Consider the following 17,054-nt stretch of genomic DNA (forward strand, 5'->3'; position numbering starts at 1 on the left):
TTCTAATGTAAATTCTAGCCATTACAATAAAGCTAGAAGAAGACTGAAAAGGCATCCAGATTGGAAGGAAGGGATGTACCTGACTTATTTACAGATGATATAATTATTCACGTTTAGCAGCCTATGGATGCATAAAACAAAAACAAAAACAAGAGTTTAGCAAAATTGTAGAATACAAGATCAACATGCACAAATCAATTCTATTTCATAATGCCAAAGACAATCAGTTGGAAATTGAATATAAATAAACAGTATCATTTGTGACACCAAAAACAAGAATTAAGGATATATCTGACAATATTAAGTGGATGTGTTTGAAGTGATGGGGTTTCCGCCTACCATATGGGAGGACCCGGGTTTGATGCCTCAGGCCTCCTTGTTAAAAAGAAGAGAAAGCCTGCCTGCCTGCATGGCAAGCCAGTGTCCATGTGGCGAGCCAGTGTCCATGTGGTGAGCTGCATGCTCATGTGGCGAGTGGAGTGCCTGCATGGTGAGCCAGTGCCCACGTGAGTCACACTGAAAGATGATGTTGCAACGAAAGAGAGACAAAGGGAAGAATCAAGTTGAGGCATAGTAGAAACCAGGAACTGAGGTGATACAGCTGACAGGGAACCTCTTTCCATATCAGAGATCCCCAGGATCAAATCCCACTGAATCCTAGAGGAGAAAAAGTGGAAAAGAGAAGAAAAAAAGAAATAGATGAAGAAGATCACACAGCAAATGGACACAGAAAGCAAAAACAGCAGGGCGGGGGAAGGGAGAAGGGAAGGGGAAAATAAATATTTCTCCAAAAAGGATATATTCTGACAAAAGATGTGAAATACCTCTGCAGAAAAATATACAAAATACTGCTGAAATAAAGGAGTCCAAAGTAACTGGAGAAATATATTGTGTTCCTGGGTCAGGAGACTCAATATTGCCAAGATGTAAATTCACCCAAGTTGATTTACAGATTAAATACAATTTCAATCAGAATCCCAGCAAGCTTTTTTTTGGGGGGGGGGGGGGGAGGGAGGTAGAAATGACAAGCTGGCTCTAAAATTCATGTGCAAATATAAGGGACCTTGAATAGAAATAACTGAAAAAGAAACCATAGATAGAAGTAGGGGAAGATTGTTGTGACTTTGGATTAGGCAAATATTTCTTGATGTGACATCAAAAGTGCAATACAAAAAGTAACATAAATTAGACTGTTCAAAATAAACAATTGCTTCCCAAAAAAGAACAAAAAGACATCTGATAAAGGATTTGTATCCAGGATATATAAAGAACATTCAAAACTCAATAATAAATTAAGCAACCAAATATAAAATGGGGCAAAAGATTTTAACAGATCCTTCACCAAGATAGCAAATAAACACATGAAAAGATCTTGAACACTATAGACACCAGAGAACCACAAATTACAACACAAGATAACTTTAAATGTCTATTCGAATGACTAAAATTAAAACCACTTGCCATGCGGTGACTATTTTGAATATTTAAAGTTCTCACACACTGCTGGCTAATTTTTTAAAAAGCATAACTTGATTGGAAATCGGCTTGGGAATTCCAGAAAAAGTAAATTATGCAAATTTCATATATTCTAGATTTTCACTCCCAGGAATTTACCAAAGGGAAATGAAAGCATATGTCTATATGAAGACTTATGCTATATGAAAAATGCTCATGACAGTTTCATTTGTATAGCTGAACCCTGAAGCAACTAAATGTCCATGAACATATAAGTGGATGAATAAATTGTGGTATACCCCTACAATGGTATACAGCTCAGGGGTAAAAAGGAAAGAATGAACTATTGAAACATGCAACAACATGGAGGGCTCTCAGAATAACTATGCTGAGTGTAAAAAGCCAGAGGAAATTGTTTAATATATGGTTCTATTTCTGTAAAACTCTGGAAAATACAAACTACTGTATAGTAAGAGTAGTGGAAGTAGTGATAGGAGGGAGGGATGATACAGGGTATGATGAAATTTTAGGAGTGATGGAAAAATCCACAATCTTGACTGTAGTGAAAGTTTCAAGGATAGTGTGTCAAGCCCTCAGCATTATTGCAAGTATCTGTGAATCTGGTCCTTCAAGCACTGTGGGCCATGAGGGAAGGGGGAGAGAGGAATAGAATAGATGGAAGCAGGGTAACTGGGGGTTAATGGAAGTGTTCCACAAGATGGTTCAATGATGGATATAGGACATGTTAAATTTCACCAAAAATGCATAAAAGTCTATAGGCTAAAATGTAAACTATAATGTAAATCATAATATATCTAAAAATTTAGAAAATTGTATATTCTAAAATAGAAACCATAATATAAACCCAAATGGAACATATTTGGTACTTATGTTTCAATATCTGTACATCAGCTGCAGCAACTATAACATGAACATGTAAAAAATATCTTTGCTGGGGAAGGGGGAATAGGGTTTGATGTTGGATATATGGGAGTTCTCTATATTGTATAGGTGACTTTACTGTGACCTAAAACTTTTTTGAAGACAAAGTTAAAATTTTTTTTAAAAAGATATAGACACTGAGGAAGGAATGAAAGTAATTCCCTTGTCACCGTACATACAGGGCAACACCTATTACAGTGACGAAAGGCAAAATACCAAAAACAAAGTTTTATGATATTTTTCATTTTTTAATACCCCAATTTATTTTTTACTTATGTTTTTCTAAATTAGTATGTATTCTATTTCTAATCTTTAAACCTATTATCACTATTTCATTTTCCTAATAATTGAATTTGGCAATATATTAGCTTTCATTTTTGAAAAAGTTTTGGACCACAGAGGGATTTAACTATGGCAGAGGAGGAAAACCAATGTGGGGTGCTATTGATGGGGGACACATGGTTGGGAGGGCGTTCTCCAGGGCATGTTTTCAGGGTATATAAAAATGTTTGGATATTCATTGGGTATTTTCATAGTAGTTAAAATGACAACTGAGGGAGTGCTGATTTCCTACTCAGGGGAGCAATGTTACATTCCCCAATGGAACAGCAACAATCTCCCAAGTGCAAGGGCAAAGACCAGTGAAGAAGGATGGTCCAATGATGAGCCCTTGATACTGATGACTATGCTTATGAGCCTGTTTGCTTGAAATTTGAACTAGGCCTAGAGCTGCAGGGTTCTTAAGAGTTACATCCTGAGAGCCTGTGTGTTGCTCAAATGTGGCCACTCTCTAAACCAAACTCAGCATGTAAATGTATTACCTTACTCCCAGCATGAGACATGACTCCTGGGGATGAGCCTACCTGGTGTGGAGGGATTACTAACAATCACTAGCTTGTGATGCAACTAGAAAAAGACCTTGAATAAAAGGGGCATAATGGTAAAGAAAAATGAGTTTATATGGCAAAGGGTCTTCAAAAAAGAGTCGGGAGGTCATCAGAGGGGTCACACTTATGCATGTTTGAGGAGAATCCAAGAGACAGCCAAAGTAGATACAACCTCAGTTACTGGTGTTCCTGAGGGCGACAGAGACACACAGGTTCTATGGTCATGGCAGATGATTCTGGAGTTCAGTGCCTTTTCAGTCGGCCCTATTTTGTAATTTGTGTTCCTGAGTGTGATGGAGTTGGACTCAGATGTGACCTTTCTACACTTGCTTCTTCTGTCACTTTACTGCACCTGTGTTTGGTGCTGGGGTTGGTATATACTCAGGAGAGTTGAATCTCTAGACTGGCCATGTGCCAGCTGGGCCCTGAGTTTCAGCAGAGTTGCAACTCCTACTCTCCGGTTCCTTGGACTTACCCAGGTCAGCTAACAGGGAGCGGAAGATGGTCAACCACCACACCAGGGAACTGAGAGTGCTTACAACTGCAAGCAGAATTACATACATCAACTATGTGGGATCTAAGCCTCCTCTCAATTTAGTGGTGAAGTGGGCATCACCATCCCAGAGTCTACAGGATGGAGGAATAAAATATGGATTAGAGTGGATTTATTGGTATTCTACTATTGAACTATTGTGACTTTAGCAACTGAAGAAACTATCATTGATGTGGAGACAGTGGCAATGGTAGTTGCTGAGGGCAGGGAGAGGGAAGAACAGATGTGAAATTTGAGCAATTTTGGGACTCGGAGTTGTCCTAAATGATATTGCAGGGACAGATGCTGGACATTATATATCCTGCCATAACCTACTGAATGTACTAGGGAAGAGTGTAAGCTACAATGTTAACTATAATCCATGTGGTGCAGCAGTGCTCCAAAATGTATTCAGCAAATGCAATGAATGTGCCGCAATGATGAAAGAGGTTGTTGATGTGGGAGAAGTGGGGTGGAGTGGGTGTGGGGTATATGGGAACCTTTTCTATTTTTTTAGAATAATATTTTTTGTGATCTATATTTCTTTTTTAAAAAGGCAGTAAAATTAAAAATTAAAAAATTTTAGCTTTAAGCTCCATGAATAAATACAGAGGTTAATGCAAAAAAAATCAAACTATACAATTTAAATGTTTTATGCCAACTAATCTGTTTTGGTCTTATTTTTTTAAATTACCATTTCATTACATTATAAATCAGGGAATTTTTACACTGTGGACTCATGGTTTCTGTCCTTTCAGTTTCCCTTTTTTATATCAGGGTTGTCTTCTCATGTAAGTAGCAGTGACATTCATTCCGGTTGAGATACATGATTTCTGTAGACATAGGACAAATTTTTAGAATATAATGAAACCTTACAACAAGAATGGGCATGTAACTCTCTTTAAGCCAAACTCAGTATATAAACTCACTGCCTTGCCCGCAACATGGGACATGACTGCTGGGGATGGGCTTCACTGGCACCAAGGGATTATTACCAAGTGCCTGCTGGCAATGCATTTGGAAAAAGACCTTGACCAAAATGGGGAAATTTAAATACAAAAGAGATTTTATTGCTAAGAGATTTCAAAGTGAATTGAGAGGTCTTTCCAGGGTTAAGTTTATGCATTTTTCAGGAGGATGTCAATGACTGCCACAGTAAACAAAGTCTCAAACAGTGGTACTTCAAAAGGTTCTACAGACATCTAGACACGATAGGCAGGTCACACAATCCCAGGAAATCAGCACCCTTTCCATGGACCTTACCTTGGAATATATGTTTACCTATTCCCCCAATGTGAAAGAGGTAGACTCATTTACAATTTCCCTACACATGGTTTCTGCCCATTTTATTTGAACCTATAATTAGTGTTATACCCATTACATACATGTCCCAGAGACTTAAATCTTCCATCTGTTTATATACTGGTTGGTCCCTGAATCTAAGCAGCGTTGCTCCTAATGCCTACTCTCCAGTTCATCAGACTCACACAGGAAAACAAACAACATGATTATGATGGACAATGTCCATTCCAAAAAACATAATAACTACAGCTGCATGTAAGACAATTCCATCTGTCAGCCCCATGGAGTCTATGCTCCATCTCAACTGGAATCAGAGTGGGCATCACCATCCCCAAATCCTCAAGATTGAGGAATGAACAAACATAAGGGGGAAATGGAACCATGGACAAAAATAGACCTATTATTGTAGTAGTAATGTAAGTGACATTGATGTAAAGAAGTTCTGAGGGGAGAGAGAGGTAAGAATATGTGGAACATGGGACATTTTGGGTACAATGGAATTGTTCTGCATGATATTGCGATGATGGATACAGGTAATTGTACATTTTGTCAAAACCTATAAAGTTGTATGATGCAAAGTGTAAACCATAATGTAAACAATAGACATGGTTAGTAGCAATGCTTCAATATTTCACCAATTGTAACAAATGTACCACACTAATGAAGGATGTTATTAATACGGGAAAATGTGAGAGGGGGAGGGGGTGGGTATATGGGAATCCCCTATATTTTCTATGTAACTCTTCCATAATCTAAAACTTATTTAAAAATAAAGTTTAAAAAAATGGCATATAAGAAAATTTTGTGAGATTAGCTAAAAATATAACCATGAATAGTGTAGAAAATGTTTAAATGACTTATTTGTTCCAGCAAAATTAAAGAGTTAACATCTAATAACAATTTAAGATGAATTCATCACCCTAAATGAAATATTTCCACTTCTCTCCCTAATGCAGCTGGGTGTTGATTTCATCCAAAGGCAACATGAGTGATCTCACAGTCAGAATTTTTCACCAAAATGTTGAAGTGAAAGTGGAAAATAACTAAAGCTAAATCTTATGTGACAGGACCAGGCTCCATCTCTAGCCCCCATAACAGCCACAACTTGTGGAAGTGCATGTTTATTATTAACCTGCCCCATTGTAGAAGTGCAACCAGCCATTTACTCAGAAGGAGCCCATGACAGAGAACAGCCCCCCATCCTGAGCCTACATGACCAGATACAGTTCATTTCTTCACAAGAATAGACAAAAAAGGCACATGACCCCAGCAACCCCTCCCACACCCCTAGAATTCACTGTCCCTAGCCCACCACCCACTAGCCATCCCTATAGGCCCTTGGGACTTACCTAAGTCCAAATCCACTCCCACTCCCACTAACTAAGCATGTTCCTGCCTATAGATGTACTGTGTAAATTCATGACTGCCTCTGCTAGGGGCAGGCTGAAGTTTATTCTTCAGATCCCCTCTGTTGGGAGAGCTTCCCAATAAATCCTTGCCTGCAATTGCTGGTCTCCATGTCCCAGTTGTCTCATCTAGCCATCTAACATGGAATAGAGAAAATCAAAATGGGTCTTAAGCATCATGTTTTCCAAATGCAAAGCTGCATAAGAAAAAAAACTGTGTCCACTATATTGTGCTGAATGTGCTGGCCAAATTATAACAATCTGATTATCAAGAATTCCAATCTTATATAATTAAAAGAAATTCCATTTGCAATATTAACTAAAAATTAAATATGTAGGGATAAATCTAACCAAGGATGTAAAGGACTTGTACATACAAAACTACAAAAATTGTAAAGAGAAAACAATGAAGACCTAAATATATGGTAGGACATTCCACGTTTATGGACTGGAAGACTAATTATCTTTAAAATGTAACTCAAAGCATTTTATAGATTCAATGCAATTGTAAACAAAATTCCAACAACCTTCTTTTCAGAAATGATAAAGCCAATCATCAAATTTATGTAGAATTATATACCATGATCAGGTGGTTTTTATCCCTGGGATGCAAGGGTGATTCAACAAAAGAAAATCAATTAGTATAATATACTACATTAATAAATTGAAGGAAAATCACAAGATCATCTCATTTGATACAGAAAATGCATTTGACAAAATATAGCACCCTTTCTTGAAAAAACAATCCAAAAGATGGGAATACAAGGAAACTTTCTCAATGTGGTAAAGTACATATATGAAAAAACCCCAGCTAACATTGTGCTAGAGATTAAAGATGGATAGCTTTCCTGTTGAGACTGGGAACAAGACAAGGATGCCCACTGTCACCACTGTTATTCAGTATTGTGTGAAAAGTTCTAGCTAAAGCAATTAGGTAAGAAAAAGAAAAAAGCTTCCAAATGGGAAAGAAGTAAAACTTTTGCAATTCACTGATGATATCATCCTATACCAAGAAAATTGCAAAAATTCCACAACAAAACTATGAGAACTAATAGATGAGTTCAGCAAAGTGGTAAGATAATACATGAGTAATATGCAAAAATCAGTAGTGTTTTTATACACAACTAGTTAGCAATTTGAAGAGGAAATCAGAAAAAAATTCCATTTACAATAGTGATTAAAATAATAAAATTTATAGGAAAAAACTGCCCAGGTCATAAAGCACCTGTATTTAGAAAACTACAAAACATTTCTGAAACATAAATATTGTAATATTTTTGCATCAATAGCAAAGAAGATATATCAATTCTAAGGGACAACAATAGGGGCATGGATTTTCTCCTTTTTTGAGTAATGAAAAAATGTTCTAAAATTTATTGAGGTGATGACAGCACAACTCTGATGAATATGAGTGCCACTGAGTGTACACTTTGAATGGATTGTACTAAGTATGGGACTGTGTAAATGAATCCTGTGGTGGAAGATGGACTGTGGTTAACAACAAATATGAGAATGTTGTCTCATGAACTATATCAATTATATAGTACTAATACAAGGTATTAATAACTAGGTGGGGTGGGGGGAAATACAACAAATGTAAGATATTGGCTATAGTTAGTAGTAATATTTTGATGATGCTCTAACATAGTTCGTAAAAATTGTTTCACAACAATGCGAGGTATTGGTGGTGGGGTGATGTCTGGGAGCCCTGTATGATAATATGCGTGTTTGTCTTATAAGTTCACAACTTTTACTATACACTTATTTTTTTAATGTATGTATGGTAAATGTCAAGTAAAAAGTTTTTTTTAAAAAAAGGACCTAAATAAATGGAAGGACATTCCATGTTCATGGATTGGCAGCCTAAATATAATTAAAATGTCAGTTCTACCCAACCTGATTTACAGATTCAACACAATCCCAATAAAAATTCCAATAGCCTTTTTTGCAGAATGGAAAAGCCAATTATCAAAATTTAAAACCAACAATATCTTTAAAAAGAAGAACGAAGTTGGAGGTTTCTCATTTCCTGACTTTAAAGCATGTTACTTAGCATGATGATAAGACAGTATTGTACTGGGATAAAGATAGACACATTGTCCAAAGGAATGAATTTGGGAATTCAGAAATAGATCTATGGTCAAGTGATTTTTGACAAAGTTCTCAAACCCACCCAGCTGAGTCAGAACAGTCTATTCAACAAATCGTGCTGGGAGAACTGGATATCCATATCCAGAGGAAGGAAAGAAGACCTCTACCTCACAACTTATACAAAAATGAACTCAAAATGAGTAAAGGACCTAAATGTAAAAACCACAACATAAAACTCCTAGAAAAAAAAATGTAAGGCGACATCTTTGAGATCTCTCAGTAGCATACAAATCAGGAGCAATGAAAGAAGAAATAAACAAATGCGACCTCCTCAAAATTAAAGACTTTTGTGTTTCAAATGACTTTGTTAAGTAAAAATGCAGGCTACACTAAGGGAGAAAATTTTCAGAAACCACATATCCAATAAGGCTTTGATCTCTATATTATAGAACAAGATTACACAACTCAATAGAAAGACAAGCAACCCAAATAAAAAATGGGCAAAAGAATTGGACTTTTTCAAGAAGAAATACAAATGGCCAAAAAGCACATGAAAAGATGCTCAATATCTCTAGCTTTAGGGAAATGCCTATCAAAACAACAATGGATATCATTTCATGCTTAAAGAGTGACCATTAATGAAAAAGCAGAAACCTACAAGTACTGGAGAGGATGCAGAGAAATAGGAACACTCCTTCACTGTTAATGGGAAGATAAAATGATGTACCTTCTGTGGAAGATACTTCAACATTTCCCCAGGAAGCTAAGTATAAAATTGCCATATAATCCACCAATCCTGCTATTAGGAATATATTCAGAAGAACTGAAAGCAAGGGTACAAACAGACATTTACACACTGATAGCAGCATTATGCACAACTGCTAAAAGGTGGAACCAACCCAAGTGTCCAAAAACCAATGAGTAGATAAGCATATTGTGGTATATACATGTGATGAAATACTTTCAGCTATAATTAGAAATGAAGTTGGGATGCATTTGAAAACATGAATGAACATTGAGGACATTATATTGAGTGAAATAAGCCAGACACAACAGGGCAAAGTATTGTATGTTCTCTGTGAGAACAGTTTCAACCCCCTTAGTACAGTGAGGTGGCAGCAACAGTCTTCCTAATCTCTGACATACAGGCCCAACACCCTCAGAACAGTGAGGGGGCAACCTGGCCTTCCCTAATCTATGGGGACTAGGCCCAACGCCTTCAGAGAAGTGGGGTGGTGACCTAACTCTTCCCAATTACCAGGGAATACACTCTACCTTCTCTGTAGCCTGGGGTGGTCAAACTCCCTGAACAGTGGTCAGGAACATCCATCCACTTCAAAAGCCAGGGCAGTCACCCTCTTCATACACGTGGGTGGGTTCCTCTCTTGGCCCAAGGCGATGTCTTAATTCTAGACCTCAGCTTCCATTGTTTTCCTCCTAAAGTTGTTTTCCCTTCCATCTGTCTCCTCTCTGTCCATTTTAGTCCAGGCTAGCAGTAGTTTCTTTCTTACAGATCTCTCAAAAATCTTGTTGGTTTAGTATGCAGGAAGCAGAGATCATAGCCATCAGACAGTAAGAATTTCCACAAGTCTTTCCTGGATAACTGCATTTTTTATTTCTGACTAATAAGTTCCAAGTTTAGTTAATTCCCCAAATAGGCACAGTCATCTGGGTGCTTGATTTTCAGAAGCTTAGAATTTCCAGAATCAGTCTCTGGTTTCTTTGTGCTGAACATTCAGCTTATCTCTTTCCCCTCACATATTGCTATAAGCTGCAAGGATAAGCCAGGCTGCATTCTCCAAGTTTACTTGGAAAGCTCTTCAGCTAAATGCCCAACCTCATCATTTTCAAATTCTGCCTACCATATAGCATCAGTTCCTCCAGTGTCATCATTTCCTTCTAAGGCCTTATCAAAAATAACTTTAGGCTCCATATTCCTACCAACAGACTCTTTAAAGCAGTCTAGGCCTTTTCCATCAAGTGTCTCACAATTCCTCCAAAAAATACTCCTAACCCATTTATAAAACCATTCCAACATTTTTGATAACCGCAACAGACTGTATCCCACTCTCCTGGTTTCAAATTCCATGTTAGTCTTCCAAAGGGGTGCCAATGCAAATGACCAGAAAACTGGTGGCTTTTATAAAGGTTATTTATTTGGGGTAAAACCTTACATTTACAATGCCCTAAAAAGTCCAACTTAAGATTGCTTTCTCACCAAAGTCAGTTGCCACATGTTGAAGCAAGATGGTTATCGATCTCTGTGAGGATTAAGCCTTCTCTTATGGAATTCCTGTCTCTTAGCTGCAAGTTGGCATAGGTATTTTCTCTTAAGGCTTCCTCTCTCTCCTTGGATAGGGTTCATTTCTTTCCAGACCTTCTCAGCTGTCCTGTTCTTTTCCCAAGGTTAGCTGAAAACTATCAGGTGAACAGTTCACCTCTCCCCAGAATACCAGTATAAAAATGTCAGAGCTCTCTCTCTTCTGATGTGTCTTCTTGTATGAGTGTCAATTTTAATCAGCCAGAGGTCTTGTGTCTCAAGACTTCCTCTCTCTCCTTAGATAGGGCTCATTTCTTTCCACACCTTCTCAGCTGTCCTGTTCTTTTCCCAAGGTTAACTGAACCTATCAGGTGAACAGCTCACCTCTCCCCAGAGACCCAGTATAAAAAATGCCAGAGCTCTCTCTCTTCTGGTGTGTCTTCTTGAGTGAGTGTCAGTTTTAATCAGCCCACCAAGGGGGTGAGGACTCAACCTAAGATATTTCTTACTTGTGTAGTCGAATCAGAAGCCCTAAATTGATTCTATCAAGTAATCATAATCAGAGGGCCCTCTTTGAATTTAATACAATCAAAGGGTATCACACCCTGAGGAATAGATTAGTTTACAAACAATCTTTCTTTTTGGGATTCATAAATAATATCAAACTGTCACAGATGAACAACTAAAAGGATATAGAGTAAATGGAACCAAGTGTTAAAGAGGAAACAAACAGAACAAAGTGAATTCCTAGCATAGAAAGAGAAGCTAACCATCTGAATAAGCCCATCAAAATAAACAGGTGCCTAGACACAGCAAACAGTCACAAGCCATACTAAAAATCAGGAAGAAGTGGCCCAGTCTAATGAATAAACTACAAAAACAGGAAGAGAAGCAGAACGTGGAACAACTAATCATTTATGTCCAAACAAATATCATGAATCAACTTAATGAAGTGAAGGAAGAGATAAAGGATATTAAGAAGACACTGGGGGAGGGGGGGAGGGAATACAGAAGAAATAATAAACATACATAAAAAAGATAGATCTGATGGTGATGAATGGCACAATGCAGGAAATAAAAAATACCCTGGAAGTATATAACAGCAGATTGGAATAGGCAGAGGAAAGAATTAGTGACATTGAAAATAGTACTTCTGAAATTGCACAGATAGTAGAATAGATAAAAAGAAAAAATTCATCAGGGACTCAGGGAAATGAATGACAATATGAAACACACAAAGGTATGCATTATAGGCATCCCAGAAGAAGAAGAGAAAGGAAAGGGGGCATAAAAGGCTGAAAATTTCCCAATTCTTTTGAGGGACATGGATGTACAAGGCCAGGAAGCATAGCACACTTCAAATAGGATAAATCCTAACAAGTCTACCCCAAGATATATACTTATCAAATTGTCAAATATACTTATCAACAAAACAGAATCAATAAAGAAGCAGAGACCTTGAATAATACATTAGAGGATTTAGAGCTAATAGACATATACTGAACATTACACCTAAATGCAGTGGGATATAAATTCTTCTCAAGTGAACATGGATCATTCTCCAGAATACACCACCTGCTAGGTTGGAACAACTCTAGAGTTATAACAACTCTCAATGAATTCAGAAAGATTGAAATTATACAAAGTAAATTCTCTGACCACATGGATTGAAACTGGAAATTACTAAGGGGCAGAGAACCAGAATAGGCACCGAGATATAGAAGTTAAACAACACACTCTTAGATAACCAGTGGGTCAAGGAGAAAATTGAAAAAGTAATCAGTAACCACTCTGAAATGAATGAAAATGAGAACACAATATATCAAAACAGAATGCAACAAAAGCAGTGCTGAGAGATTTATAGCCACAAATTCTTATATGAAATAAGATAAAAGAGCTAAAATTAAAGACCTAACTACACACCTGGAGGAACTAGAAAAAGAACAACAAACTAATCCCAAAGCAAGCAGAAAGAAGGAAATAAAGATTAGAGCAGAACTAAATGAAATTGAGAATAAAAAGCACTAGAAAACATTAACAAAACCAAAAGGAGGGAAGCGGCTGTGGCTCAATCAGTTGGGCTCCCGTCTACCATACAGGAGGCCCTGGGTTCACATCCCAGGGCCTCCCTGTGAAGGCAGGCTGGCCCACAGATGCTGCAGAGTGCTCCCCAGCCCACAGATGCTGTGGAATGCCACCTTGCCTGCAGACACCACAGAGTGCCACTCAGCCTGCAAGCACCGTGGAGAGCTGACTCAGCAAAGTGACACAACAAAAAAGGGAGACAAGCAAAAACACAGAAGAGTGCACAGCGAATGGACACAGAGAGCAGACAGCATGCAAGCTGCAAGGGGGGAGAGGAAATAAAAATAATAAATACAGACACAGAAGAACACACAGCAAATGGACACAGATAACAGACAGCATGCAAAAAGCCACAAGGGGGGATTAAAAAAAAAAAACAAAAGAAGGGGATGTGGCTCAAGTGGTTGAGCAACCACCTCCTGCAACACACACAGGAGGTCCCAGGTTCAGTTTCTGATACCTCCTGAAAAAAAAAAAAACAAGTAAAACAAATGATAAAACTGACTCAGGGAAGCAAATGTGGGTCAGTGGTTGAGTTCCATCTCTCATATACAAGGTCCTGGGTTCAATCTCCAGCCTCCAGTACTTAAAAAAATCTGTTTCTTTGGGAAGATTAATAAAATTGACAAGCCCTTAACTAGACTAACAAAGAAAAAACAGAGGCGATGCAAATGCATAAATTGAAAAAATGAGAGCCAGATACCACCACTGATCCCACAGAAATGAGAGAATACTTTTGTTAGGCCCCAAAGCTGGGCCTTTGGGGGATAACCAGAGATGCAGAGAAAAAAACTTTATCACAAGAGTTAGGCAGAATTTTTATGTATTATGTCTGCAGAAACAAGGAGCCCAGGTTGGTCTGAAGTGACTCAGACCTGACTCCCTGAGCTGCAGTTTTACTCTTGCTTAAATGCCTAAGTTACTACTCAGCATTTGCTTTGATTATGCATTAGCTTTTACGCATGTGGATGAACACACACAAAGGTATACAATTGTATGATTAGTATGTTCAGGAAATCATTCTGGTACATATATTGCATGATCAAAAAAGGGGCAGATAACCCCATCCCTGGGTAGGAATTTTACTATGTTTATTAAGCAAGTTGAAGTGAGGATAACCAGGGCTTCTGTGCAGGTCCAATCAACTGCTTGAACCTGGTTTTCATACTTAATTGCTTCAACAGGATGTTTGTTTTTTTTTTTTTTAAGATTTATTTATTTATTTATTTATTTCTCTCCCCTGCTCCCCCCATTGTCTGCTCTCTGTGTCCACTTGCTGTGTGCTCTTCTGTGTCTGCTTGCATTCTTGTCAGCAGCACGGGGACTCTGTGTCTCTTTTTTGTTGCATCATCTTGCTGTGTCAGTTCTCCATGTGTATGGCACCACTCCTGGGCAGCCTGTGCTTTTATCATGCAGGGTGGCTCTCCTTATGGGGTGCACTCCTTGCACATGGGGCTCCCCTATGCAGGGGACACCCCTGTATGGCAGGGCACTCCTTGTGTACATCAGCACTGTGCATGGGCCCACTCACCACATGGGTCAGGAGGCCTTAGGTTTGAACCCTGGACCTCCCGTGTGGTAGGCAGACACTCTTATCAGTTGAGCCAATTCCACTTCCCTCAACAGGATGTTCTTGACCACAAGAAATGGAATTTGGCACCAAGAGAGGGTTACATCTCATTACCTTCTAATTTACATATAATTCTTTTATTTGTATCCTAGCAACAGGGAACAAACACGTTACTTTCAGGTATTCAGTCATTTCACCCTACATCAATCCATTCTCTCCTTCTAGTTTTTGGTGATATTCTTATGGCAGGGGAAAGGGACAAAGCTCAGATCTTCTGTAACTTCCTGCTGACACTCTGGGTGTTATCTCTTAGGAAACTAATGTAAGAGGGTGGTTTGAGGAGGAAAAGTTAGCCTGTTAGAGTTTGCAATTGCTTTTTTTTTAAAAGATTTATTTATTTATTTATTTATTTCTCTCCCCTCGCCCCCCACCCCGGTTGTCTGTTCTCTGTGTCTATTTGCTGCGTCTTCTTTGTCCGCTTCTGTTGTTGTCAGCAGCACAGGAATCTGTGTTTCTTTTTGTTGCGTCATCTTGTTGTGTCAGCTCTCCGCGTGTGCAGCACAATTCCTGGGCAGACTGCACTTTCTTTTGTGCTGGGCGGCTCTCCTAACGGGGTGCACTCCTTGCACATGGGGCTCCCCTACGCAGGGACACTCCTGCGTGCCACGGGTACTCCTTGCGTGCATCAGCACTGCGCATGGGCCAGCTCCACACGGGTCAAGGAGGCCCGGGGTTTGAACCGTGGACCTCCCTTGTGGTAGATGGACACCCTATCCACTGGGCCAAGTCTGCCACCTGCAATTGCTTTTGAATGAAGCATTGCATGCATGATATGAGTACATATTCAGCCACCAAAAGAACTAAAATAATAATTAATTGTCCTATGAAAGGGAGTAGCCATTTAGTAAGGCTAGTCAGGTTCCAAAAGGAAAACTTACTTCCCTGTGTTATGGGGTTATTTGCTTTTGTTTTTAGCTCTTCCATGCTATCAAGAATTTTTCCTGATTTACATAGTAATGGCATTGTTCTTTGAGGAATAAACATGTTCCTCCTTGTGCAGTTGTTAGTAAGTTAAGCACTCAGTAGTTATGTGAGTGCGAACTCTCACTGTGGCTAGGGAGTTTAATTGTCTTTGCATTGTTAAAATAGTATTTCTATGTGGGCTACATCTGCACCCACTTCTTTGGAAAGGCTGGTGGCTAAGTACAAGGATTCATCTATGGTCCCGGTGGATGCTGTGATTCCAGCACTTGGTTCTGTTGAGGTTTTGGATGATCTGTGAAACAGGTGTGAAGGATGATGGATATCTTCCCTCAGGGCTAATTGTTGGCAGGTCCTATAGAAGAAAGAACAAGATTAGTATCTGGTGGAGTTTTTTCTTCCAGAATAGGAAATGCAGGTTTTCAACTGGCTCCAACTACAAGTTTTGCTTTATATTCAGGTGTGGTTTCCAGCTCAGTACCTCCTTCATTTACCAGATCTGTTACTTTAGTATGATGGACCCAGGGTTTATTCTCTGTAACTTAAGAGAAGAATGAGAGCTTAATAGTACTGGACAGGGTCTTTCCCCTTCCCATTTTTTTTTAAATTGATAGCTGGTTTACAAGTATACAAGCAACATTTCCATTAGTAGATAATGAGGTAACAGGGAAGTTTTATAAGGAGAATTCTAAATTCTTTGAGTTTTCTTCAGTGATATTAAAAACTAGTTTAGGCATAAGATGCATCTACATAGATGCACAAAGAGCTCCAGCAGGAATAGGAGACCTCAGATTATTAATAAAGATTTTTGCTGGCATTTTGTATACCTGTGGTCTTATAACAATGTTTTCTACTAAGGCCAAGAGACCCCATTTTCCCAGTTTGTATGGTTTGAGGCATAGTTAACAACAGATTATTATCACTTCCCCTTTTGAGCTATAAGGCCACTGACACTTTAACTCATTCTCAATACCTGCATTGGTTTTGCTGTTAGCATTTCAACTGAAGTAGGGGCTGCAGCCTGAGGTGCAGTATTTAAATGGACAGGCTGGATATAGTTTCTTAGTCCATTGTTGTCAAGATCCCTTATTGCTTTTATTTTATTTTTTCAAAGATTTACTTTATTTATTCCTCCCCATTGTTGTTTGCACTCTCTGCCTGCTCTCTGTGTCTGTTTATCTTCTTTTTTCTTTTTTTTTAGGAGGCATCAGGAACTAAACCTAGGGCTTCCCATGTGGAATGGAGGTACCCAATTGCTTGAGTCACATCTGCTCCCTGTTTGTTTTGTCTCACACTGTGTTTCCTCCTTGTGTCTCCTCATTGCATCATCTTGTTACATCAGCTCACCATGCCAGCCCACTGCATCAGCTCACTGTCTTGCTTGTCTTCTTTAAGAGGCACCAGGAACTGAACCTGGGACCTCCCACATGGTAGGTGGGCACCCAACTGCTCAAGTCATGAGGCTATATTATAATTTGGTTGCTTCCCATAATTGAGACCAAAACCCAAGAAATATTTGCTTAGAATGTTGCCTTTGCCACAA

This window comes from Dasypus novemcinctus, chromosome 5 (genome assembly GCF_030445035.2).
Source record: "Dasypus novemcinctus isolate mDasNov1 chromosome 5, mDasNov1.1.hap2, whole genome shotgun sequence".
In the NCBI taxonomy this organism is placed as follows: Eukaryota; Metazoa; Chordata; class Mammalia; order Cingulata; family Dasypodidae; genus Dasypus; species Dasypus novemcinctus.